Here is a 24,287-nt window from a genome sequence, read left to right as displayed (position 1 = left end):
CTTCATTTCCTTTAAACTGTGCAGCCCCAAAACATTTTTCTCATCTGCAGGTGCTGCCATACGGGGTTAGACCAAAAACCTCCAGAGCTCGGAGACCCATTTTAGGTGGTGCAGGCACCGGGTTTATTTCCCTAAATAAACTCTCAGGCTCTAGAGGGCAGCAGTCCAGCAGCTCACTGAGCTCTAGGGGTGTGAATTAATGAGACTTCGTGGACTTTTTTTTTTTGTCTGTGATTTTTTGTCACTTTTTTTTTTTTTTTTTTTTTTTTTAAGAATAAGAATTTAAGTCTTGTAACACCTGTAGGAAGCATCCCCCAGCCCAGCTGCATATTACCCAGTGAAATATCTTCCCTGCACTCAGCCTCCACACCCAGCAGTCTCACCTGATGCCTGTGTATAGCTGCCAGTGTTTCTCTGGGTAGCATCTGTACTCTAGGGCTTGTTCTTCCTCCCTAAGCATGGCAGGCTCAGACCCGTGCTCTGGGCTGCAGGGACCTGCTGCTGCTCTTTGTGAGCTGCTGGATGGATGTGGACAGAAGCTCGCATCTGATGGAGGATGGCTGCTTCCATGTGGAGAAGGCTTTGGGTAAGCAGGGTCGGTAGATGTGTGTGTGTGACTTTGCTGAAGATGTTTATGAACTGTGACTGCCACCTCTTTCACCCACGAAAAGATTTGGTGCCATCTGGTTTTGCACAGACCTATGTGAACGTGTGAGACATCACATGCTGCAGTGCGGGAGCTGCTGGAGAGCCAAACTACTAAATAATGTGGCTTTACACTGTACGTGTGACCTCAGGTACCCTTCAGCCACCTCAGCTCTTGCTCCAGAGCTCTCTCTCACACCCATAACCTCACCTCCCACGTTCTCATTCCCCACGGGCACCTACCTGCTGCCGGGGCTGGGTGCTCCCTGCAGGTGCTGTGCCGGCACCCCGACAGCTGCAGGGAAGCCCCATGTCCACAGCGCTGTGCCTTGAACGGCTTGAGTTGTTACTGCTCTCATCTGTGCTTTGCAAAACGGGCTGGAGTTGTACGGATGCAGTTTGAGCCATCTATAAATTTGTCTTCTTGGCCTTGAGCCCCTCCCGGCAGCCCAGCTGTGCTGGGGCGCTCAGCTATGGGTGCTGACCCCTGCCACTGCCCTCGTGACACCTCTGATGTGTCTAAAACAGAAAGCATCATCCCTCCATCTATACAGCTATCCTCAGTGCTTCTGGCTCTTTTCTTTCTCTAACCTGGCAGCAGCAGTACCTGGGGCACGGTAGCTGAAGGCTCAGTTAGTGGGCTGAAAGCCAGCTCCAAACCTTCTCCGTTTTGCCCCTTTTCAGCAAATCCTGCCCGGGGCTGAGCTGCGCTCGCCCTGCAGAGGTTGAGGGAGGGAGCAGGTGCTGCTTGCTCAGTCGGGTCTGTAAGGCAGCTAAGAGTGCTCTCTGCTGTCTGCGTGCTGTAAAGGTACACTGTCCTCATGGAAAGGAGGGCGGCCGAGGGGCCAGGAGAGCCCCTCTGCACCAGCTGAGGGGCCCTGGGAGCAGAGATGCTTTGGCAGCCCTGGGCCTGCTCCTGGGGCCGAGCCTGAGCTGTGAGCTCGGGGCTGCCCGGGGTGGTGATGGCAACAGAAGGAGCCTGCTGCTGTTCTGCCTCCTAGCAGCAAAATACTGGGGTCCCATCACTCACAATTTGGGAAGGAAATGATGTGGTGTGTGGGGAAAGGTTAACAAGGCTGAATGTAACTTAGAAATTATTTATGTAGAACATGCATTATAGATGGATATAAAGAAGAACAAAAGCCTGAGTATATATTGCATTACAGAGATGCTTGAAAATGTGTAATTCAGGGTACTTATTTCCACTGAATTCCTGATGCTCCTTAGGGAACCTGAGCCTCGATCCTTAGGGACTCCGAGCCTTGCTCCCACCACTTTGAGCCCGAGCAGGTGGCTGCGGGGCCACCTGGGGCACGGTGTGTACCCGACACCCGGGACCCCGCAGCTCCCCACTGCCAGCCCAGCCTGGGGCAGCGCCAGGACAGCCGGGGACATCCCTCAGGGTAAGCAGCCGAGCCCTTGGCCTGGGTGAGGAGGAGATGGGGACCAGAGGCTTCCCCCCAGGCCGGTGGCAGTGCTGGCAGCAGCAGTCTGGGCAGGCACTTCGTGGTTTCCTACAGCAGAGGGTAGTGTTAGCTCTGCCTCTGCTGCTGGAAACCCGGATCAGTTCTGAAGGATCAGCGTGCCTTCAGTCTTGGTGTTCCCAACTGCCGGGAGCTGTAAATATTTATAGCGAGTGTACATATGCATCTTTGCCACTTTACTGACAATGTTTTTTTCCATGAAACAAATGTAATCCATTAGCACTCTAACTCTGTACCGCTGTGCAAATGTTTAGCCTGCAAGGCTTATCGGGCTGCTGATTGCCTGACAGCTTTCTTGCACCACCTGTAACAGCCTCCTTACTTGCATTTTGTCTTCATTCAGGTAAAACTGTCACACCTTTTGCAGAAATACCTATCCTCTGATGATGCTGCCTCCCAGGTGTATGAGATCAGATATGCAAGATTCATAAAGCAAAACCTAATTAATGACAACCACATAATTACTGTTCCCATAGCTCTTGCCACTGGTAGGCACATCAGGGATCTCCCCCTGGCACAGAGCAGTGGGCAGAAGCCCCCATCCTGCATGTCCCCTGTCCTGCAGCGCTGCACTGGGGTGCTGCAGGTGGTCAGAAGTGGTGCAGGACTGACACAGACTGCTCTGCCAGCTTCTTGGGCTTCGGAGATGCAGAAGTTGCTCCCAGCCAGCTGGAGGCTCAAATCTTTGAGCAGCACCATGTGCTGCATCCCTGGGGCATCCTGCGTGCCTGCCATGCTCAGAGGGGTATTGACAAAGAAGAAATAGTAAAATAGTAAGCCTTTTTTTTTTTTTTCCGCCCTCAGTAGTTTAAAAGCAGTGTCCAACTTGATGCTTCACCTAGAGATAAGATATTTGCTCTTATATATTGAGATTTGCTGGAGAGGAGGAACAAACCCCACTGACACAGCTGAATTTTTAAACTTTAAGATGTTTCCTCTTGGCTAGAGAGATGCTTGGGTTCTGTGGCATCACGTCAGCCCCCGCAGGGAGTTGAGGAGCTGCTGGGGTCGGTGTGCTGCTGTATCGTGGGGCTGTGCAGCGACTTGCTCCTGGTGAGTGGGGCACATCTGCTGCACTGCATTGCTGTTTCCACGTGGCTATCAGGATGCTTCCCTGTAACATATCATTGCTGTTTCTGGCACCCATTTCTTTCCTGTCTCTTGCCTTAGAACCCAGTGGTTCTCTTTCCCAATCCCCCCTACTTTTTAAAAAATTCTTATTTTTATTTTTTTTCAACTCCTGTTTGCTCCTGTCAGGCTCCTCATATGGTTTGTCTTCTGCTGGCCATTGCTGCTGGCTGCATGGCGAGCTGCAGGCCACGTGCTAGCCCTGGGATACACAGCTGATCTCCCAGGTAGGCTGTAGAAACGTGGTGTTCAGTGCTGCCAGGGATCACGTTTTTCATGCACCTTTGACTTCCACCCACGCTCTTGTGCTCCCTTCAACATTCCTACAGGGACTGGTACCGGCCGTTCTGAAGCTGTAAGCATGTTCCTACAGCTCTTCGTTTAGGGGAGAAAGGAAGGAAAAAAAAAAAAATCTGAAAAGCCTGCTTACCAGAAAGCTGATTCTATCACTTCCCTGAAGGTAAGCCTTTCCACACAGAAACAGCCTAGTCTTGAATGCTGGATGAGGGAACGCTCAGTGCTGAACAAAGAACAGGTTTAGGGCCCGACTGCTTTCCTTCCCTGACCGCTTGAGCTGGAGCAGCCAGACTGTGCGTCGCTTTGTGTGCTCTTCTTTCTGTGGTGAATGCAGCACCTTTGTCACTTTGCATATCTTTGTAATCCTCTTGAGAAAACTTTGAGATCTCTGCATTTATTAGTTTAGCTTCAGTGCTGTCAGTACGTACCGCCTGCTTTCATAGAACCATGCAGGTTGGAAAAGACCTCCTGTATCATCCAGGCCAACCTTAGCCTAGTACTGAAGCCCACCACCAAACCATGCTGCTGAGCTCTACAGCACCATGTTTCTTGAAGACCTGCATGGATGGTGACCCAACCACTTCCTCGTGTGGCCTCTTCCAATGCTGCGCAACCCATCCAGTAAAGAAATCTCTCCTTATATCCAATTTCCTGCTATCTTCCGCTGAACTTCCTTGTAGATACTTCTATACTTAGAAATGCGAAGGTGCCCTGAATATGAAAATCAGGGCTGGAAGTTGCACATGGGGCCCAGGAGTCAAAGCCTCTCTCCTTAAGAAAGAATTGTTCTTGTAATGGAGAAGGAAAAAGGATCCTTTCCCAAAATATTGTAGTCTGAAATCATCACAGAGTTCCAAATGAATTCTTGTGAGCAAGAAAGATGAAGTATTCAACAGTATTTGCCACAGAAGATTAAAACTATGGGATTTGATGTGACGAGTGAGTTACGGTGCTGAAAATAAATTCTGGGCTGAATTCCGTGACTCTGGTATTTCCAACCAACTGTGTTCAAATCTGAGTTGTGTTATACAAAAGCCGATGATCTTCTGAGTGGTAAAGGACATACATCATCAGCTGTCACTGAATTTACCACAGTCAATTAGCATATAATAGCTCTGCCAGGTTATAAATGAACACATGAATTGTTGTGTGTATTTACGTGTGTGAAAACAAATATTACTTATTTTCTGTATAAAAAAGTTTCCAATGGGACTGCATTCAGAGAAAACAAATCCTTCTTAGCAGGAGCTATATCCTGCAGAGCCTGCTGCTGCCTCAGCACTGCTGGTGCTGCACGGAGGGGAAGGCAGCAGGGGCTGTGCCGCGGGTGTGTGGCTGGAGGAGGTGACCAGGAGCCGTGTCAGGTCACTGAGACATTCCCACAGGGCTCTGCCAGCAGCTTGCAGGTGGTGTGACGGGGTGGGGAGGCCGGGCAGGAACAATCACAGTTTTGTAGGCCTGCAGGGAATTCAGCGAGGGCGTCTCTCCTTGCAGGTGTCAGAGCCGTGATCTCCATGGGCCCTTTCCATACAGGGTGCAGAGTGCTTGTCTGCTGTGACAAGTTCCTGTACGTAAAATGGGCCTTTTTCTTTGGGAGGATACTTTTATTGGAGGGTTAAAAAAGGGGAAACCCATATGGCTGTGCTTTCCTTTGTCTGCCATCCAAACTCTGGTTTGGTCAGGATTTTAAATATTTCCATGTTACTTTTGGGACTGAAGCTGTAGTGCTATGGCTTGGAGTGACACCCCTCTGAGGTATGTCTGCATTTCGGGATTCTCTTATGCAGGCTCACCAGTCACAGTCTTATGCAAAAGAGAAGTATTTTGTCAGCTTTACACTGAAACCTGTGTGCCCTCACCCCTCTGCAAGGCTGGGCGGTGGGCCTGGAGTGGGGTGGGAGGCTGGGCTGACCGGGGCAGACCCGACCAGTTGTACTGGGCCACCGCCCTCCCTGAGCATCACTGCTGGGGAAAGATGGGTGGCAGCAAGTGAGAGCCGGGCAGCTTGGCTTCCGAAACCAAATCACTCTGAGTCATCTGAGCAGAGGAGCAAAATTCTGCACTTCAGACATTCTCCTCGTCCATACCGCTTGTCACTGACGGAGCTGTGTCTGTCTCCATTAACCTGCAAGGAAGCCCCCACCTTCAGGATGGATGGAGGTGCAAATAGGCCGTCACCTCGCCTGTTGGCAGCAGTGAGGCTGTGCCGTGTCCTCAGGTCACACAGCAGGCGGCTGGGGCCTCCGCGGCTCTCTGGGGCCCGTGAGCTGCAAATGCTGCTGCACAGAGCCCTCAGCAGGGGGTGGTTCTGCTGGTTTTTAACTTTGTGTTGTTTCTGTTCCATTGACAAGCACCATAAAAATGCCTGCTCTGTTGGCAGCAGTATATGTGACCTGGTTTGGGGGGTTTCTTTTTCTGTTTTCTAAACAGCCGCTAAGAGTTGGAAAGCTCTAGTTGTGCAAATAATACTCGTCTGTACCTGCCGTGTGGTCATCCACAGATCTGTGTGTGTTTACCTGAAGCAAATCCGACAGCCAGCCCTGTGGGTTTCACATTGCCCTGGGGCAGGTGAGGTGGCCCTGTGCCAGCCCCCAGCCCGCGGGTACCGAGCTCCTGGTCACAGCGGGGGGCAGCGGGAGCTGCTGTGCCCCCAGGCACCCAGTACAGCATGGCAGCCACAATCTCTCCCAGCATTTCTAGAGCACAAAAACTGGTCTGAAGAATGAGTTCTGTGCAAAATCGCCGGTGGAAGATCTTCATGGTCCCCTCCTGCCAGAACAGCAGGGAGAGGATTGCCCTGCTTGCACCAGAGAGTAGCGATGTGCCTACCTGCACACACAGTGTGCCTCTGCTTCGCTCCTCGGGTGATTTGCGGAGGACTTTCTGCATTGGTCTGTGCCTTACTGCCTTCTGTGCAGCTTGGGCATGGTGCAGAAGAGTTGTTCCACTGCGAAGCAAGAAACCAAACTTACCTTCCACGCTTTGAGCACTAAAGCTAAATATTGCCAGGAGAGGTCAGAGGTCACCCGAGAGGCTGAACGACCTGACTGCCCAGAGGAGGCCCTGGAAAGATGTGCTCCTTGTGAACCATCCCCAGGGATGGCCCTGCCTGCTTCTCCCGGTGACTGCTGGCAGTCCCTGATGGCACCAGTCTGTGCTCAGCTGTCAGGCAGGACATGTTATTTTTCCACTTGGTTCCAGCAGTCACCCTCTGCAGTTCTGCCATGAAGATACGGGATGCCACGTGCCATATGACCCAGGGACTTCTTTCAAAAAGGCGGCAAAAACACGTGGCAAAAGGTGGTAAGGGAGGTGGTCAGTCCTGTCTGACACGGCGAGAGGCACAGCTACCCCACCATCTGCATCATTTCAGCAGCCCCCTCCAGTCTGACTTTTCCTGAAATCCAGGGTACTGCTTTCTTGTTGTGCTTCTGTTTGCCCGTGACACTGCCGGAGCTCACAACCTGCATTAATATTTGTGCTCACTGAAACTCACTAATGGTTTGTGTGAAGCTCAAAGCATTTTACAACGATATTTTGCTGACTTTTATATCAGCTTCATGAGTCTCTTTTTGTCATATAAAAATCATTATTTCAGTGTTTTGTTTCAGAGTTTTGGGGTCATTCACAACTCTGATAGAAAGCAGGGTAGAAGCCAGCAGCAATTCCAATCCCTGAAAGGTGCATTTTTGCCTCTCTGCGTGGTGAAGTCCTTTTGCAGGATATCTACAGGCAGCTACAAGAAGTGGCATTTCTTCCCGTAGTACCATGGCCATGTTTGCAAGGGTTCCATCCAAAACTTGCACATACAAACATCATCTTCAAGTGGTAAATGGGACCGTGAATAGGCTTGCTCTTCCTACAGCCCTGGAGAGCTGTGCAGGGTAAGAATTGCCATCTCTTCCTGGTCAATATGAAATATCCCTATTTAGGCCAAGGAAATTATAACCTGATATGTTCAAAACTCCTTGAGGAGTTCTGAGGCCATGTTCCTTTTCAAACAAATGGCATCAACCAACCCTCTTAGCTGTCAGGGGCGCAGTGGCACGCGAATGGCACTGACTCTGTGAGTTTCACAGCACCTGCAGACACTGCCCTGACCTGCCTGTTTTCATGACGTTCAGCAGGGTTCTTTTTAATTTCTTCCTGTGCCTTTGTCATGTATTCCACATTGTTTTGAGGACTGAGTAATTGTTTTCTGTCTCACAGTGTCTGTTCACTGAGTCAAGCCCAAAGCTAGGCATGCTTTTAATCTTAATATTGCCAGTAATTATACCAAACTGCACATCTTTCTTTTTCCTCTGCAGCTTGTATTGAATCAGTCTTTCAGCGGGAACTGTGCTTTCCTTAAATGTTCAGTTTCACCAGGTAGTGGGCTGTTTCATTCAGACGTCCACAACAGTTTCAAGTCGACCTTTTACAGGAGCACCGACAGGTAATTCCAAGAGTGTTGTCAGAGAGCTGTGTTGTACCATCCTCTGCTGAGAGCACCCAGGCATCGCTTGGGCAGTCCCCCTGCCTGCAGCCTGGGCTGCCCAGCCAGAGCTCTCAGTGCCCTGCGTGGCTTTCTCCTCTCCTTCTGCTGCTCCTGGGCTCTATTTTACTTGGTGGTTATTTTTGTAGTTTTGGTACTACATCTTGGAAACGCTGGAGATTATTCAGAGCTGTGCTTTTCCTGTCTGGTGCACAGTTTCTTTTACATTTCTCTTGTTATTTGATCTGTGAAATCATTTCTGAAATCTTACTCTTATGACCTGCTGTTTTTCACTTTTCTCTTTAAATCCAAGTCTTTAGTCTAGTTGTGCCTTGCTTTCATTGTAATACTTTCACACAATGGGATTTTTCTGAAGGCAGACATAGGTCTGTATTTGTCAGCAGCCTCTTCTGTGAGCATGGTCACTGTCTTACAAGAAAAGCTGCCAAAGTACCCCGGTTCTGTCTGGCTCATTAATTTCAGAGCAGTCCAAAATGCTTCAGCAGGCTCTCTCTGCTTCTGCAGGCATCTTTAATATTTGTCTGTCTCCTAACAGGTGCATTTCAGATCGGCGATATTCTTCAGACTTGCAAACTGCAGGTTAATAGCTTGCCCTCTCGTCCTGGTTTACTTCAAAGATATTTAGGAGATCACTGTCTTCAGGGCTTCAGGGCAGCATTAAGAAAGAAATCTGTCTTCTATGTGTCTCCCCTGTGCTGGAGTCCAGCTCCTTGGTGTGGACACCGGTACTGTGTGTAGATGTTCCAGGGTCTTCACGTTTCCCCAGTGAGTGTCACCTAGGCCGGGAGCTTCGGTTGTTCCACCTCTTGTCTCTTTTCTTTCTGCCTGGTGGCATCTTCCCCAGCCACAGCTTTGGGAAACTCCCTCAGCCATTCAGTGCAGGTGCCGGGAAGCGTCTTTGGCCAGAAGGATGGAGGTGTTGATGTAAGTTTTAAGCCTGTGAAGTGCTTGAGGGGTTTGGAAGGCGCTGAGGACCGATAGCACCCGGAGGAGTGCCGCGGTACCCTGCAAGAGCTTGTCCTCTGAGCTCCTCTCCCAGATTTGTCCATGATGGTCACTCGGGCTCTTTGTGGGCTTTCTGTTGCTGTGTGGGGTTTCTCACCGGGTCTCTCTCCGGTGCCCAGTCCCAACCAAATCAGCACGGAGCAGGTTCATCGGCTGCCTCACGTGTGTCCTCGTTCCGGGAGGTGATGGCTTGCAGAAGGCCTTGTCTTCACGTGCCCGGAGCATGCTCCAGCTGAGGAGGTAACCGAGGAAGGAAGCAATGCCTCAGTGCCTGGAGATGTCCGTGCTCCTGGGGCCTTGTGGCCTTTAGCTGGATCCAGCAATCACAAGCACCTCGGTCACGTGTAATTGAGCTATTTATATGCCAAGAGAGCCGTGTATGAGGTGGATGCTCCAAAAGGAAATGAACCCAAGGACCCATTTCAGTGCTGTTTCCTTAGCAGAAGGGTGTTAACTTCTAAAAGAAGGGAGTTTTCACCTGCCACAAAGCTCATAAATTATTTTTCAGGTGAAGCTGGAAAGCTGGAGAATAAAAAATGTGATGAAGAACTACAGCCTAGCGGGGAGATAGTTCCTGGAGGCTGGAAGTGCTGACGGATGTTCGCTGTGTGCCAGGGAAGCATTATTTACTTCAGAATGCTCCTTAGAAAAGAAAACCGCGTCTGTTTTCTGCCGAGATGAAATGCTTTTCCTGGCTCTTTATGTATGTATGTGTGCATCGGGGGGGACTGCATTCATGGTGTCTGGAGGCACAGGCTGCCTTCCTCGCTCCTGGAGTTCCTGCTCTGCTCCTCCAGCCCCCGGCACCCCGTTGGATCCCGCTCCTTGCCCTGTTCTGCCCAGGCTGCTGGTCTGGGACATCCCCATGGTGCCCAGGTTGGTGGCTTGCTGCCTGTTCCCAGCCCAAAGCAGCTCCAAGCTCCTCTCCCCGCTGGCAGAGCGCGGTCCCGGCTGTCCCGATGGGATAATTGCCTTCTGAGCGGCCCCGTAACTGCAGCAGCACAGCGGGAGCTGTATTCTCTGTGCGTGTTTTACTGCTGTTTGGATTCCTTTAACATTAGGGCTCACTTTAAGGTTTTTTTTCACTCAGCAAGCTGTGGAGATGGCAGATGTGACTTGAGAAATGAAGAACTTCCCCTGGCTGCCCACTGGCTGCAGCCCGAGCCGATCGCAGTTAACCCAGCCCAGCTGGAGAGGGCTCGGGCAGCTCTGCGGCCAGCTAGGCTTTACCTGCCTCTGTGTTCGGGGGTGCTGCCTGTGTAAGCTGGCTTGATACTACCTGCGAGTTTGGGGTGTGCTTACAGGGAGCGAGATGAGGAACCAGCCGCAGCAGCCCCACAGGGGCAGCGAGCACAGCACCAAGGTGGCAACGCCGAGGAGGTGAGACACAGAGGTGAGGGGGCTGCTCCTGGGCCACCTGCGGCCACCAGGCAGCCTCCGGCTGTGCTGCAGTGGGAAAATGGGAAAATGCTCCCCAGGCAGGCACCAGGCTGTCTGCGTCGCTCTGAGGGTGTCCGTGCACTTGAGGTTTCTGATAGCTGAAGACAGTCCTTGCTGCCACGTTATGAAACCGTCCCTCTCCTGCAATTGTGCTCTTAGCAGCCGTTCTTTAGATGACACCAGAGGATGCTGTTCTTCGCTTTGCGTCTGCAGAAGGACATGGATGCTTTAGGTTTGCTGTTCTAATTATAAGCAGGGCTATTTGAGTGTCTGGTTTTGAAACTGAGATCCATGGCAAAGCCTACGAGTTTCTCCGTGCTATTTGTTGGAACAACACATCCAATATTGTTCTGATACTGGAATAATCACACCTCACACCATTGTTACCAACCTGGAAGGGGGCTTGTGTTAAATACATTTTTCTTTGCCACAATTTACTGCATGCCCAGTGGGTAGGCTTCTTACAGTGAATTACTTTTTGAACTTCAGAAAATAAAGCTGGAACACGTAGCCACTAGTCTGAAACACCTCAGTGTGAAATAAAACCACATCTTTCTGGGTTTACTATGTCTTAATAATGCAGAAGAATATTTTAGAATCTGAAAGTGTTTCTGAATGGACACAGGTAAGGTTTCACTTTATTACAGTAGAGATGGTATAGAAAACGCCCTGGCTTTTTAAAATATTTGCTTCTGTTTATTGTTTTCCTTTTATGACTTAAACGCTTTATAAGAAAGAAAAAGGCACTGATCTATTTTAATGTAGTCCGAGTCTGTATTTTTCAGCTGAATAATCTGGCAGTTTTTTCTGTCCGTGGTGACAACACAGATAAGACTTTTCCCATTTCCTGGACCCGCTAGTCTGAGTGTTTTGGTAACATGCAAGAGCTGAGGTGTCCCTCTCCGTGTAGCGGATGGCTAGCTGGGAGCACGGCAGGTTTGTGACCGGTGCCTTTCTGATACGGTGATTATAGCTATAGCCTTGAAACAGCCAATGTGAAGCACTGGCAAGGACTTCAAATACCCCATTTGTGGTTCCTGCTTTGTCTCCTGTTTCTTGAATGTGCTGTGTATGATGTCCCCAAACTGAGCTCTGACAAGGCGAGTGTTAGCAGAAAGCTCAGCCACGGCCCTGAGCAGCAGGGCTGGCACTGAGGGGCCCCTCCAGCTCCAGCCTCGTGCTCTGCGTGGGGAACAGCCGGGGGCTGTGCTGCGGGGCGTCCCGTTGTCGGTGCTGAAACCAGAGCAGTCCTGTCTGAAGAGCCAGCTCTCAGCACGGAGGTCTCTGTGTTTGGAGGTCTCTTTGACAGGTGTTTGGAAGCCGCAGGGGCAGCCCTCTGCTTGTGTTCAGTGAACACCAGACCCACCTATAGCTAAATTTAACAGAGGGTCCCTCTAGCTTCATGGCAAGTTGCATGAAGTAACTGTGACTGCTCCTTTCCCTGCTCCTGATACGCAAAAAATCCAGGATGATCACTTACCAGCTCCCCTGTGGCCTCTGCCAAGCAGCACATCTAAACGTGTGGGATAGGATAGAAATAAGTAGATGTTCCCAGCTTAAAGATGAAAGGGAAAATATAAGACTGCAAGAAACCTCCAAAATGGATGACTTTGAACCAAATTCCTCGCTTTAATTCTTGACCATTTTCAAGAGGTATTTGCATAAATAGCTGTTTTTCCCCCTGACATGGATTTTCCTGCAGAGTTTTCTGCAGAAAAATTATGGAGCTCTGAGTTTTTGACAGTTCAATCTTCTGCCCTATTTTACCTTTATGTGCTCTCCAAGTTTAGCTGTTATTCACCTCTGCCAAGAGCATTTTAAAGGCTTAGTATAAATCTTGGTATGTGCCGTTTAATCCGTGAAACGTATGCCTAATTTTCCTGCGGAATATCCAGCAGACACACACCCAGGTGATTTTTCCCTTCCAGCTGTAGCTTGATGTAAACCCAGAATATTCACTGGCAATGGCAGCCTGCTGGATTTCCATGGAAATGGCTCCTGCCGGGGGGAAGCCGCAGGCACGGAGTTACAGGTAAGCAGCGAGCCAGAGCCCGTTGGTGCCTTTTTGTTGTGCTCCTGAAGCTGGTGGATGGAGGCAGAAGCACGTTTCCTGGAAAAGAACGACAGCTGAGCCTGGCAGCCGTATTTAGTCACTGCCCAGAGCAGCACCAAGCCCGTGCCAAGCTGCCAGCGGTGTCCGGGCCTTGTAAGGGACTTGCCAAAACCCGTTCTGCTTGGGAGCACTTGGAGAGCTCACCCAGCCATCTGGTGGGGAAGGAGACGTAAACACGGGAATTAATTAACTGTAACTAGGCTCTGCTGAGCTTGAGCAAGCTGAGATTTTTTTTTGAGGGTTGGTAACGTGGGTGAAAACTACCTGGTTGCGGGTTTGTAACTCCCTGACTAGAAATTCTGTGATTCTGTGAAAGCACAGGGCTGTGGGACACCACAGAGCAGATGGAAAGGTTTGCCCAGTGCTGCCAGAGAGATGCAGCCTTCCCCGTCCCCTGGCTCAGGAGCGGCTGGATGGTTTGTCTGAGGGGCTGCCAAGAAAATATTCTGTGGGAAAACAGGTGTCTGGCGTGGTAACGTACACCTCTGATTTTATCATGTTTTGAGTTCTCTAATGGCAGGATTGAAAACCCTTCTCCCGCCTGTTACCGCAGACTCGTAAAGGCGGAGTGGAGTAACCCAGCCTGTTTGAGCGCCCCTTTGCTCCTATAAGATAAGAAGTGAGGAGCCTTTTTTCTTTTTCAGTGACTAACCTCTCAGAGGTAGATATTCATTGTGTTGGGAAGTTCTGTCGGTGTCTCATGGCAGACCCACACGCCTGTGCTGTCCCCTTGACAGGAACGGGACTTCTTTCTCCCTGGGAGGTGGCCGGTGGAGCCACCAGCCCTGGGGGCTGCTGCTCTCTGTGGTGGTTTCCACTGCTGTGAAATGCGGGGTGAGCTGGCATCGTGGCAGGGCTGTGTGCATGTTTGAGATGGCGTGGTCACAGAGAACAGGGATAGCAACAGAAAGGAGTCTAGTCAGCACTGAAGACACTTCTGGGGAGTCTTCTGGGTCATCTTTTTTCTATCTTTGTAGCCCATGATGGGCTAGCCCACAACACTACTCACATGTAGATGTGTTTGTTATGGTGGTATATGAGCAACCTCAGCTCCAAAAGATTCCAAAATACAGCGCTTGATTTTTTCCTTCAAGTTTTGTTATATATCTTTTTTAAAAGGTGACTTGAAGTTTCAAATTGAAATCCAAGTGCATGTGTATGTAGGAAAAAAACAACGATATTTTCTGAATCAAGACAACGTCTGTGTATCTTATAGCTGTGTTTTTGTGACTGTCATAATGCTCATGTCTCGAGTGACTGATAATTGCTTTGAATCTTTGTAATAAATTATATTGAAATGCTTTGTGCATCTATACCAGTCCTGACCAAAGTGTTGTACCAAGGTACTTTTAAATTTGCTTTTGTAGCTGGCAAAATGTAGGGGAAAACTGATATTTAAAAAAAAAATAAAAATCATGAACTGAAGAGAAAGTAAATATTTTGTTTTGGCTTGGGACAGCGTCTAGAGGTGGATTTTTCTGTTGAAGTGTCTTTTAGGAAATGACAGAAGATCAAGCAAGCATTCAATTGCTATATAACCTACCCTTACCTTCCTTTCAAGGAAAAAACAAAACATAGAAGTATTGAAATTGAAGTATTTCTGCTTAACAAGTGGAAGTTAGACCCTGGGTTCACAGCAGTACCTCTGAGACCTGCCCTGTGCCCCTTCCAGATGTTGAGCCTCAGGTCCCTGCAGCCGATCCCGTGCTGGTACCCGTGGGTTTGTGGGCAGGTGCCGTGGCCACATGCCGAAGGCAGAGCCAGGCAGGTTTCTTTGTGCTCTTAACTCAAGTTGTGAGTCTGGTGCAGCCCACCAGGGCTTTGCCTGGGCTGGGCAGCATTCGGTCAGTGACGTGTGTGCCTCTTGAATCCCCTGTACATCATCACACCTGGTCACACAGTGGCTGCTCGGTCCTTCCTGCGCTGGTTTGGAGCTGCTCATGCACGGGCTGCCGGCAGTCGGCCCTGACCGTGTCCATGGGGGCTCCTCGGGGAGGGCTCGAGCCTCCCCGTCCAGCAGGGGCTGGCAGAGGTGTCCCAGTGGGGGGTGACTGCACCATGGAGGGACGCTGGAGGCCGCAGCACGGACAGACATAGCACTAGGGTCAGAGAAATGGAGGCGGTGGAGGCATGGATGGTGAGGAACCAAACATCCACTGTGCAAGCAGAAGAGTTGCTGGAAAGTGGGATTTGTGTGGCTGAGGGCTCTCCGTGCAGCAGCTGGAGGCGTGCTTTGAGGAGCAGAGCATGTTCCAGCAGCACTTTCCAGGCGCGTTTGTGTGAGCACGATGAAGGCGGCTGCCCGTGGAGTGCGCAAGGCTCTGACTCGCAGCGCTATTTACTGTGCGGTGATTTATTTTGGCCTCCTGGGTGCAGCACACCAAACCTGGAGACCCACAGGGATTTTTCAAAAAATAGGAAGGACTGGGAGAAGCAGCTTATGCAGATGTGGGGGATAAGTCTTCGGAGGGTTTGAAGCAAATCAAATAATATATTTTTGAGAATTGCCAGAATGAAATAATGGGCATGGGCCAGTGAAAGTGCTGGGGGAGGCACAGCAATGTGGGCTGCTTGTACTTCTGTTCACAAAGCTAAGAAAAAGAGTCACACAAAAGCAGAAATGGAAGGGATACAGGCTGATCCTCTGCCTCATTCTGGCAGGCTACTCCCTGAGTAGACTTCCATTTGGAGAAGGCGTTCTGCCACCTACAGCTGTTTGGTTGCTCTTTCTCTTTGTGCACTTTCACAGCCTAAACTTTTCTACACTGGAAGCAAATTTCCCCAGGGTTCCCATTCTACCTTGCAGTGTTGGTTGCGTGGGAGTTAGACCTGTTAGAGCAATTTGAAGTATAATCTGCTATTAGCAGTATTTGGGGCTTAAGTGACAAATGGGTAATTATAAATAATAACTCTGTGAGGCCTGGGTGGAATTAGGGAAATCGCAGTGAAATGCCTGGGCTGGGGTCCTTGGAGCAGCCGTGCTGGAGCTGGAGTCCCCTGTCTGTACTTGTGCACAGCAAAGCACACGGGGTTGCACTGGAGGAGCTGCTGCTGCAGGAATCCCCACGAATTCAGGTTGTTAACGTGGAGGCACAGTCCCCAGTGAAATGTAATGCCATGTATAAGAGAACAGCTCTTCTGTCCGCTTATAATCAGCTCAGGTTTGAAAGCTGCTCTCTGTATTAAATATTTCCATTGAAGTTTCAGACCAAGAAACCAGGGATTTGTTATATTTTTATACTTTTGCCTTGTTACCAGCTATGGAAGACCTACTGCTTTCTTTTTCTTTTTTCTTTTTTTTTTTTTTTTCTTTCCTTATGGTAAGCACACTTTAGGATCAACCTGGAAGCTCATGTATGCAAAAAGAACTGCTTCTGTGTTTGAATCCTCACTTTGGTGTCTTCCTATCAGATTTAGTATTGCATTTGAAACCAGTTTTACACGATTAGACTCTCAAAATGCATTTTTCTACAGCCGGAGGTTTGCTGGCTGTCTAGGAGTGTAGGGTCCTGAAATTGTTGCTGACACCTGCACTGTTCTGAATGCATAGCCACCGCTGGGGAGCTGAATCCAGGCTGTCGATGAAGGCGCTGGAGCTCTGCTGATCCTGCTGTAGGTGAAGGAAAGGCAGCAGGAAAAAGTTTGGTGAGAAACAAGGAGATAGAGAGGAGCAGTGACCTAGCCACCTTCTGTCTGTATGAGTCTCATTTAGATTTTGATAGCAGACTTCTCTCCCAGTCACGTCTCACCGAGCACCAGCCTGGAGGCAGGGTCTGTGTCAGCATTCCCGGGGAGCACGGAAGGAGAAGGGATCGGTGCAAGATCTGCTTCCAGTCAAGTTCACAGCTGCCAGGAAGCTCCTCCATCACATCCCTTCCTCCATCACATCCACTCCTCCATCATGTCCCCTTTCCCCAGGAGCTGGAATGTTACAAAGGCTTAGTTGGAAATTTTCAAATTCATGCAAAAGGCTCCCAAGATTTCGTTTATAATTTTGGGTTTCAGTTCTGTGGGAAGTAGAAGATGGGGGTATCAGTGGTCTCGTAGAATGAGGAACTGGAGAGCATTTGTAGTTCCAACACTGGTTTCTGCTAATTTTCCTCTGGTCTGGGGAGTGCAGTCTGACCCGAGGTGTCTGAAAGCCATGGGAAAAATTAGAGCTAACAGCAAATTGTTATTCATTAATTACTGTTACTCAATTGCACATATAATATCTGAATGCCTGTGCATATATTTAAAAGAACATTGCTGTCTCTTAGGAGGAGAATTAAATTCTGCTGTTCTCGAGTTAAAAACTAATTGCTTCTGCAGAATTGAATCTGGGCTCGTTGCTTTGCAATTGCAGCATTTCCTTGCCTTCCCTGTAAGAAAGCTTTGGGTTTGCATAGAGCTTAAGTGTGTGTGTATATATATATATGTGTGTATAAAAATGTGTATAAAGTCTTTCCCACTCCTGGCAAGTAGAGAATACCCAGAAATTTGGGACTGGTGGGATTTTACAATGTTCTGCTCAGAAAGAAATGGATTAAAAAAAATGAGATAAGGACCTCGGTCACCCCTCTAGGTGAAAATCTAGACGAGCTCCTTTGATGTCAGTGGATTTCCAAGAGTATTAGTAGGGTGGGGATATGGCTTCAGCTCCTCAGCCACATCTTCCAAGTGGTCTCAATGTAGGAAATGAATTTTAGCACTCAGTTCAAGTACAGTGGTCCTTATTCAAGATGCTTTTTAATGTGATAAACTTGGTAAGAACCCTGTGGTTTTATTTGGTTGTATGATTAAATATTTATTCTTGATTTATCTGGAGTTGCCTGGAGATAAATCATTTTTCTTTGTGTGTCAGTTTCTGAGGATGCGAAAATGTAATTTATATGCGCACACAGTGTTTGTGTGCTGTAATCCCATGGAAGGAGATGTACTTGCCCAGTTTTTATGTGCAAATATGTTTGGGGGAAATGGACTGGAAGCTTAAAATCCAAAGACGGACTGGTTGAAATTGAAGATCATCATCTCGAAGGGATAATGGGTACAAACCAGGTTGTCTTATTTTATTTTTGGAGGGTTCGAGTGAGCTGGAGTGAGGAGGATTTGAGCTGGGTGTTTGCAGCACTCCAGAGCCAGCCTTGTGCTCCCCAGACCTGTGGTGGGCTTGAGGTCGTGCTGAGCCTGCTCGGCTCCGTCCCTCTTCCAAACGAGGTCAGGGTCTGGATCGCTGCCTGCTCTTGAGAGTCCCGGGGCTGCCAGATCTACTGGAAATGCTTAAAAAGCATCTCGTGAGGCTTGCAGGGAGCCGGCTGGAGGGGTGATGGATGCTAGCCTTTTATCTTGGGATCTCAGGAGAGCACGGCAGGAAAGGAGGCATGGGACACGCTCTGAACCAAAACGACTCGCGAGTGAGATCAGAGCTGCCAGGCAGGGACGTGTCCTCCTGCAGAAAGGCGGTTTCTGAGGGGCAGCACGGGGGAATTGTGCTGCTGGTCGCATCGCCCCGACACGCAGCCGGAGGGGGAAGGCTGCACAAAAGCTGCTCCCTGCACAGGCGCAGAAACTGGGGGCAGCTCCAAGGCCACGGCACTGGCTCCACCTGCATGGAGTGTCTGGGGAGCCATGGCCAGTCTTACCATGTGAGCCTTTCATCACAGCACCTTTAGCCTTATTCCGGGGGGAAGGCTGCTTTGAGCAGCGGGTGTCGTCACGTGGCAGGCAAAGCATGCGGGGCTCCAGCGTTTGTCCTCTCTTCTTCCTCTGAGGATGCAGAAAGCTTTGATGTTTGAACATCTATTCTAGCTTTTTGCAATAACTTAGTGTTGTTTTTTTTGTTTTACTTTATTTTTCATAAAGTGTAGGAAACATTATGCTTTCAGTTATTTATCTGTGTAATTTTGTGAAGAAATTGCAAATATAATTGAATTTTTTTGGGGAACCCATGAATTCGAATGAGGCAACAATAAAGGGAACAGGGTGATTAAGGAATTGTGATTCATTTGTTGTACATCATTACAGCTAAAGCTTTGTTGCTGGATTCCTTGCAGATGGAGTCACTGAACTATGATTATATTTCAGAAAATGAAAGGGGACAAAAATAAAAAGGCAATAAAACAAATTAGTGGATGTCTTGAGGGACGTGATTATTACTGACTATGTTTTATATCACAAATGTTCCAAAACTCCAGCACTTTAAATTATCCACCCATGAAGGAAAAACTCTTATTGGTATCAAAATCTTCATTTAGCTCTTGTTGCATTCTCTTTGAAGTTCCAAATTGGCAAGAAAAAAAAGTCAAATAGTCTTTTAGTGGTATTTTAAAACGAAAGTAGTGTAAAACTGTGCGAGTTCCTTGAATCTCTTAGAAACATCTTAGAAAAAGAAAAAAAAAAAGAAAAGTATCACCTGGGCATTTACAACTTACGTACCTTAATATGACTTATTTAGTAAAATGGCTGATATGCTTGTTACGGTGTTGTGTTGGATTTTGTTGTCAGGTTAGAAGCTGACCGGATAGCTCGGTGGCTCACTGCACCACCAGGGGAAGCTCTCTCAGTGCCATGCTTCCCACGTACATGTACAATGGCACCGCTGAGGCTGCACTGGGGCCACAAACCTGCTGCCACGGGAGGGACCGTGCAGTAGCGTGGGGGATCCTCGTGGTGATGGGACCCGGAGGCATCTCGCTGGGAGTGCCTTGTGGCTGGCTGCTGCCAGCTGAAGCCCGGTCTTGCTTTGTGTGCGTGATTTACCCTTTGATCAGTGATGGAACCAAATGCTCCCATTGCCCAGTGAGTGCTAAAATCTTGTGTTTCTATCACTAAAATACGTGACTGTAAAATATCGCCGCCTGCTGTATTCACGTCAGGAATTGCCTCACCTGAGCTGGGCTCACAGGCAGCGCCCAGCCCAGGTGTGAGCACCCAGCCCCTGCCCTGCAGGCAGGCAGTGAGCTCCTCGGCACGAGCCCCGCACAGAGCCACGGTGCTGAGTGGTAACGGCACCGCTACGTGCTCCGGGGGCTGATCTTGGAGAGGTTGGACCTTAAGGGTTTTTATTTGCCTATATAATATTATACAGCCATTAATCTGTCTATATAATATTATATAGATACACACAATGAGGTTTTAGTGCTTTCTCCTTGTTGCAGTCTCTCTCCTGCATGCATTTTGCTGAAGGGCATTGCTAGGTGCTTACGCAGGGTTGGCTTCACTTCATTTCCTTGTGAGGAATTTGAAGGCAAGGTTGCCTCTTGCGGTGACAAGGCTGGAAACCCATTTCTGAGGCCTGCTCATTTCTCCTGGGTGGTTCACAGAGGAGGAGGACGTGTGACAGGGGCTCGCTGGCCACCAACAGCACTCAGAGCCCGCTGCGGTGGGTGCTGTGCTGTACCCCGGGCCAAGGGCTGCCTTCATGCTGCACCAGCAGCAAACCAGAGCTGATATCTTGGCAGTGGTAAGGATGAGGTTCTGCTGCCCAAATGTAAGCGATGTCAGCTGGGCTGGGGGCGATGTCTCATGCACCTGAGTGGCGCAGCGCTGGGTGCCTTCCCTGCCTGGCATCAGGAAGCAGGGCAGGAGCTGGACGAGGCCCAGGGGAGCGAGGACGCCGGCTGGCATTCAAAACCGAGGTTAAGCCTCACGGCTGCACACAGCAGCTGTACACAGGGCTCTGCACCTTCGTGTGAGCGTGGTGCTGGGAAGCGCCTGCTTAGCTAAGCTGGGCAGCAGGGGTCCTGTCCCCGGGGAGCAGCAGTGCCGTGAGCAGCGGGGCTGTGCTGCCTGCAGAGCTGCTGCTTGTTGGTGGCACAGCTCAGAAATGCGGCTGCTGCTCCCCCTCATCTCTCCCCTCAACTGCGTGTTTCAAAGCTAATGGTCTTTCACAAAGAAACTCTGTGTTCTCTGACAAAACTGAGTTTTGACCTTTTTTGTTGGTGGTGGTGCTGTTTTTCTCTTTTCTACCTGCTTTTCCCTCACTTGCTTGCATTTTGCCACAGTGGAAGAAAGAAAGAGACAGTACAATAATAATAAAAACGAGACACAAATAATTGAGGGCTACAAAAGGTGCCCAGTTGTTAGGTGCTTTTGCTTTTGAAGCACAAAGGTTGTTTTAATGGTTTTCATGGCAAGTCTTTATCATTTTGTCACCTGTCCTGGCACAGCAGGGCAGGGCTCTGCGTGGCTGCTGTGCTGCCTCCCCACATCCCTGGCAGCTGGGCACCACTTCCCGGCCCCATGGCTGACTTACAGCCCCACAGCTGGGCAGGCTGCGGCAAAGCAGGTGCTTTGGCTCGCTGTCATCTCTGCCATTTATTTTCTAGGGTAAAATTATTCCTTACATAGCTGCTTGCTCCAAGAAAGACCTCTCTGACAAGGTATCAGGTCGGTGGGAAGCTGTAAAAATGGCACGAAAGCGTCGTGTCCTGACCAAAGCGTTCTCAGACAAGGACTCTGGAAGGTCATAGCAGTGGTTAGGAAATCACGTGGAAGGGTGTGTGTCTGGGTGTATACACCTACAGCGTTCATATCCACACCCACACAAATCACACTGCCCCAGACACGGCTACAGCCCCCCAGCAGCTCTGGTGGCCAAGGCTCGCCTGGCTGCCACCCGCTGCCTTGCCAGGGCCAAGCTGTGACGGTGACAAGTGTCAGTGTGGCCATGGCCACCACGTTGCAAGGAGCAGGAAAGCTCCAAAAAATGTGCGTTAAGGAAGCTAAAAGGAAGCCTGAAGTGATACTTGGCAGCCCCTGGTGGGATGACCTAAAGCAACTGCCTGGAGAAAAAAGAAATAAATATCTAAAAGAAAGGAGTTAAAGAAGAGTGGAACACTTCTGTAATGCAGCTTTTCCTTAACGAGGGAGCTCTCCACCTAGCGATCTGCTGTCCTGCCTGTGCGTTGTGCCTCGCACCCAGTGGGATGTAGTGGTTCCTGGACCCACAAGAGTAATGTGTGGGAGCAGCAAACCCTCATCCTTTCTCCTCCAGAAGCCAGCATCTTCTGTCTCAGAGAGAGAACGAAGTGTAGCCAGGTTTGCAAAGCTGTACTTCTGCTGTTCCTTCCAGACCCCTCTAATGCACGCTGAAGCACGATACTTCCCTGACCTCATTACTGCTTCTTGCATAACTCGCTGTGCTCGCCCTTATGCAAGTATCCAGTCCCTTTGAAATTCGGCATCTGCGGGCCTGGTTTCAATAGCCATAATAATGGATCTGATAATCCTTTGGAGAAGAGCAAGGTTAGGAGATTAATGCAGAGTTTGGTGGTGAGCTATTTTAATTCTCAGTAAGTCACAGAGACAAGGGCGTAGAAATAAAAACCCCACTCAGCTGGCTTGATTTTTTGAAGTGTTGGTTACATGTATTTCTTGAGTTCTGGTTCAGTCCTGCCCTTCTTGGCCTCTAACCTTTCTACGGTGATAGTGCTATGATGTCACTAAATTTGTTATCTTCCAAACTGAAGGGCTGTTTTTGTATGGCATTGTTGCTGAGACCAAGATGGGAAACCCACCGCTCCCCAAAAACACCTCCACCTGCGGGGTGCGCACGGTGCTCAGGCAGCACATGGGGCAGATGGGGACAGCGATGCCGTGGAAATCAGTTTTACAAAGCAGTGCAAGCTGTGATCACTCCTTGGGTGGAGAAATAGGCTCAGGACTGTGGGACAGTTGTCAGCAGCGATGGATCAAGAAACAGGGAGAAGGCGCTGGCGATGGCTCTGCTCGTTGCAGGGCTGTGGTTGAGGCATGGAGGAAGCCCGGCCGGGCTTGTAACCTCTTGGGCTGGCAGTGGGAAGCAGAAGGGGAGCTCGTAGGGCATTCTGGCCCACCAGTGCCTGGCCAAGTGGAAAACAGTGCTGTTTGCAGTATGTTTATAGGTAGAAAGACAGAAAAATAGCAGGTAGTTGGAGGTCATCACTCTCATATTGTATGGTCGTGTTCTCAGCTGGAAACGTTTGGCTCTGAAACCAGCGGTGGTGCGCCAATCCACAGCAGCCGAGAGAAGTGACTGGTTAAAAGTCACAGACCGAAATGACTTTGGTGTTTTGTTTTCTCCCAAATGTGAACTCCAGAACCTGTGGTGCAGCCTTCAGCTCACTGTGTAAGGTGTGCCTGACAGCGACAGCACAAAACACGAGGGCAGTGCTTTGTAGGCAGACAACCTTCAGCTGAGCCTAAATCCCTGGTGATGTGTTCCCATGAGGTTGGCTCCTTAACGCCCGGCTGTTGTGCGAGGAGCCCTGCAACGCCGCTGTGCACCCCACGTGCCCCAGGCACAGCAGCTCCTGGGGCAGGGCAGCGCCAGCACCCATCTTACAGTGCCAGGGCACTTGTGGAAGCCTGGGGGGTTGGAAATAGCGAGGAACGCTGTTCTTCTGCAGCTTGCTTTGCAGCCCTGGTGGTCTAAAGCTTTCCTTCCTGGGAAAATATTTTTAGTCAAGGGTGTGCTTTGGTTAAAATACGAGGAAGGATGGAAACAGTAGCTGCAGGGAGAGAAGTGCAGATATTTCGCTAGAATATATCGAGGCCATCTTACAGTTTCAGAATTATTTTTCACCCAGAATATCCCGGCAAGCTAAGGGGAACTGATAAAATGCAGTTTTCCTGCATTTGTATTTTGCCCCGACCGCGTGGTGTTGGTCATCTTCTGCATCATGGTTCCTGCAGGCTGAGGACGGACTTCAGGGCACATATACACGGGGTGGTACCCTTGTCCCCTTGCTGAGGCAGGCGTTCCTGGCTTGTGTGCCATTTTCTCATGCACCTGTGGTGGGTTCAGCTCTGAGCTAACGCACCGTGAGCTCAGCCAGAGGGAAGCCGCAGCTGTTCCCATCTGCAGCATCCCGGGGCATCATGCGCGCTGCCACTCGTCTTTTTGCCATTTCTGAGTCAACACAGGGAGATCTGCCCCACTGTGCCGCCCTAAAACATACATAAACGGAAGGAGATGCACAAATGTGCGAGCAGCACGGGGATGCCAGGGTAGCCTGGTTACGGCGGCTGAGCAGTGAGAGCTGACGCCCGCCTGGAGCTGGGAGGCAGCCCCGCGGCGGGGACAGATGGGACACGGGGCTGCTGGCGGGGCTGGCACGGCCGCGCTGGTGTGCCTGTGCTGGCAGGTGACAGCTGTCAGCAATCTCCTTTGGTTTTGCTGAGCACGGCACTAGCAGGAGGCTGCGATAGCCAAATGTGCCCGTGCTGCTCCTCATCGAGCTGGGCACCAGCAGGGGAGAGAGAGGAGCGGTGTGGGGAAGGCTGGCAGGAGGCAGGGGCTGCCATTAAACCACTGCTGTGAGCAAATGGCAGGGGAACGGAGCTCGAGGGCAAGGCGTGAGAGAAGGAAAGGCAGATTTTAGCCATGCCTGCTGCCCAAAAGCTCGAGTTGCACTGTGCCCAGTGATCAAGGCCTCCGTGCACAAAGCCAGCGGGGCAGGAGGCTGCTCAGTGAACATACCTGGTGCTGTGTGGTGAGTGGTGCTGGGAGGTGCTGGGGCCATGGCAGCTGAGCTGGGCTTTCTGCTCCAGAGATCTACGCAGCAGAATAACATTTCTCCAGTTTGCTTTAAAGGTGTCGGACCTGCTGTCTTCCCCCAGCGTGCTCGGGGCTTGTTGAAGAATCCGCTCAGGTCAGCAAATGCATGGAGGAGACGTGGGTTAGCCCAGCGGCTGGTTTATCAGCAGCTGATGTGTGTGA

The 24,287-nt window shown here is 50.0% G+C and overlaps 1 protein-coding gene across 2 annotated transcripts in view; it reads left to right on the top strand.

Moving 5' to 3' along the window:
* The window catches only part of KCNIP1 (potassium voltage-gated channel interacting protein 1), a 364,985-nt gene that overhangs the window by 76,461 nt on the left and 264,237 nt on the right, over positions 1–24,287 (top strand). Inside the window, exon 1 of one of the 2 annotated variants that reach the window (XM_068698202.1) lies at positions 5,103–5,121. The exons of the other annotated variant lie outside the window; for it this stretch is intronic. The gene's annotated coding sequence lies outside the window, so the exon portion shown is untranslated. Of the gene's footprint in view, positions 1–5,102; positions 5,122–24,287 lie in introns of those variants that run through there. 2 annotated transcript variants of the gene reach the window in all.

The sequence above is a fragment of the Anas acuta genome, chromosome 14 (assembly GCF_963932015.1).
Source record: "Anas acuta chromosome 14, bAnaAcu1.1, whole genome shotgun sequence".
In the NCBI taxonomy this organism is placed as follows: domain Eukaryota; kingdom Metazoa; phylum Chordata; class Aves; order Anseriformes; family Anatidae; genus Anas; species Anas acuta.
Note: the sequence above shows the minus strand (reverse complement) of the source record. Positions and strands in the feature narration are given on the sequence as shown.